Source organism: Dipteris shenzhenensis, chromosome 25 (assembly GCF_047967505.1).
Source record: "Dipteris shenzhenensis isolate YYH24624 ecotype China chromosome 25, Dip_SZ_1.0, whole genome shotgun sequence".
Classification (NCBI taxonomy): Eukaryota; Viridiplantae; Streptophyta; class Polypodiopsida; order Gleicheniales; family Dipteridaceae; genus Dipteris; species Dipteris shenzhenensis.
In genome coordinates this window covers 20,566,840-20,569,892 of record NC_141620.1, presented here as the reverse complement: position 1 = coordinate 20,569,892, position 3,053 = coordinate 20,566,840, and positions in this window count along the sequence as shown.

Below are 3,053 nucleotides of genomic sequence, written 5' to 3'. Positions count from 1 at the left end.
CAAAATTAGTACGTATATATGGGTCTATCTCATACAAATGGGCAAAAAGAAACATTAAAAATAGAGTGCATATCTAAAGAACGATGTCATTCTAACTACCTTTAACAAATATTGAATTAGCATGTTAAGAATTTGCCCTGCAGGTTAGGAAAGCTCAGAAATTACATGTACATATATTGAATGTGCTATATGTGTGTAGACAATATTAGGTACATCAGCTGCAACGATATATTATTCAATATAGACACTCGCTTTGCTCTAAATTTGTAATGCTTGGCTTGTCATCGTCGACATGCAAGCGTACATATTCTCCTCTTTATTACATACAAGGAAAGTCAAAATTTCCTTCGCCATATAGGTGAAGGACATCGAGATATGATGAAGGAACTTTATTGTTTTTTTGGGTCGACTTTGAAACTTCATTTTCTTCTTCTTCGATTCTCTTTTTGACTTGTCTCCATTTTCTTTTTGTTTGAGACCTTGAGCTTTTCTTTATTGCTAGACTCTTGCGTGCTAGTTGATGAAGCCATTGATGAAGACTTGGTTCTGGAGGAGCTTACTATATTGAGAATTCGTGTGGGTTGCTGCTACTCCGGATGGCTAGTTGAATTAGGAATCTAGAACAGCAAAGACAAATTATCTCAAAAATTTTCTCTATGTTAAACACAAAAGTAATCATTATTTACGCTAGGAGTGAAACTCGAACGCGTGAAGGCATCATTAAATCTCACTCTTGAATGGAATAAAGGAACATCCCAAATTTAAGACATGTAGATCTATTATCATACAATAGATGTAGTCATAGGGAATCTGTCACGTAAAAATTAGGTCATTAACAAGTAGGCGTTACTGTAAGTGATTTATGTTGCCAACTTCCAAGATCCATTTGGCCGCCAAGTCCCTCATGTGAGTGAGAGTACCCTTTGTTGCTCTGGTGGTCTCTTCACAAGCTAGTTTAATCGAATTCATTGCATTTGCTTCCTATTATTCGTGATCTCATAGGAAGGGAAGGGCCTTCTAAAGTTTGCCTAGAAACAACTAATTCTGAAGGCTTTGCTAATAGAAGCCCAGAGTTGAAATCTTCAGTTCACCTCTCAATGCTTGGAGCCACCCATTCCCAATGCGCAATTGGCTTGAGAGGATCTCAAGCAAATTATGATGACTGCCTTAGATTCCTCCAAGGCCCTATTATTATCATCAGTTTGTTTATGTTCATCATGTCTGTTGCCAGTTTCGTTGGAGCTCACTGGCGCAGCACCTGGTTGTGGGTGTACCTGCTTGTCATGTTTCTTTCATTGTGCTGCTGTTCTGCTTCACCATTTTCACTTTTGTAGTGAAAAACAAAGGTGCAGGGGGTTCCATAGATCTGCCCAGTTGTGCGAGGCTTCATGCTCTATGGTGCAGCCTTGATCCTTCGAGCTCTAATCCTCTATCGGAACGTTCAAGTCCATCTTTACAAGCCGTGCTCTCAACCAAAGCCTCAGTCTCCTATCTTTTTCCTTACTAGGTTTGCTTGATTCACAGTAGTATGCCAGAGCTCATCTTTAGAGTTTTTCCCAACACAAATTCTACCTTCAATCCCAGTGTTTGCCGATAACCTTGCAAAGATGTTGGGATTTTTTTTTGCAATTAAGCATGGCATCAACGAGGGTACTCATGTAGGGGGAGTTGAAGGTAGCCGACTGGTAGGTTTCATCCGGCGTGGTCTACAATCTTAGCAAAAGGAGGCTTGGTTTTAGACACTCAAATTAGCTGTGGCTTGTAGCTTCCATTCCCACTACATATTCTCCAAATTTCTTCCAATCTTCGAAGTATCGCTTTACATGGAGGATTTCAACGTTCGTGAGTACGTTCTGGCTGGATTGATGGATTTGGTGTATATGCATCGCAGATCTCTCAATAACATCAAAAAATGGCAAAGGATATATTAGTCCCTCACCAGCAGTATAAGCAGTAATAGCCCCAAGTATCCCCCCTTGATGCTCAAGAGCTTGCTGTTACCCAAGATGCAAGCTTCTGCAGGTGTCATGCATTACCACTTTGCTCCCAACTCCATGCTCGCGAACTTGATTGAAAAGAGAGTAAGCAAATCTCACATATTGAGCAACGCTGGAGAGGGAGTAAGCACTTGAGGGAGAGCACTATATATGTAAAGGGCCGAGTGGGAAGTTACATCGATGAGGAGCTTGTGGTGTGAGAGGTGCATAAGGGGGGGCCATATCAGCTAAGTTATTATATGGGGTGGAATTGAATTGTTTGGATGTGAGAAGGGAAAGACATAGAAGTAAGACGAAAATCCAAGAAGCAAGGAATAAGACAAAAACAAAGTATCTGGAGCACGTAATTGAAGGTGGCGCAAAGATTTTGAGATGAAAGAGATTACGAAGGAAGTGTATTAATAAGTGAGAGAGAAGCTATAAATCTCCACCTTCCACTATATTAATACAATAAAGCTTTCAAATATAGAGTTTCTTGTTGAAAAGCTAGATTGACATCAACGGTACAAATCAAGACACATTGAAAAGCGAGATCTACATCAACAATGGAGATGAAGACACATGGATGAAGGAGGGCTCAAGAAACCCAAACACCTCTTAAGGTTGCCTACCGTAAAGAACTTTGATACAATCATATAATATATATATATATATATATATATCTCTCTCTCTCTCACACACACACACACACACACACACACTTCCCGCAAAAACAAGATGAATTTCATTCGGTGAGTCGAAAAGGGGGCGAATTGCAGAGGTGAGGAAAATATGGAGGATTTAAAGGGATGAAGAAGAAGAAGAGAGAGAGAGAGAGAGAGAGAGAGAGAGAGAGAGAGAATTTCATGAGATAGAAATAAAATACTCACATGTTCCTCCAATCAATGCATGCCAAAAAGAAAAGGTGAACATAAAAATAACTAAATACTTGATTTTTTTTGAAAGGCAAACGATTAGGGCAGGGCAAAAAAGATTAAATATTTATTCAAGACTAATAATGCTAGAGACACTTAAATACTCAATAGGAAAGCCAAGTATAAATTGAAGGGGACTGAT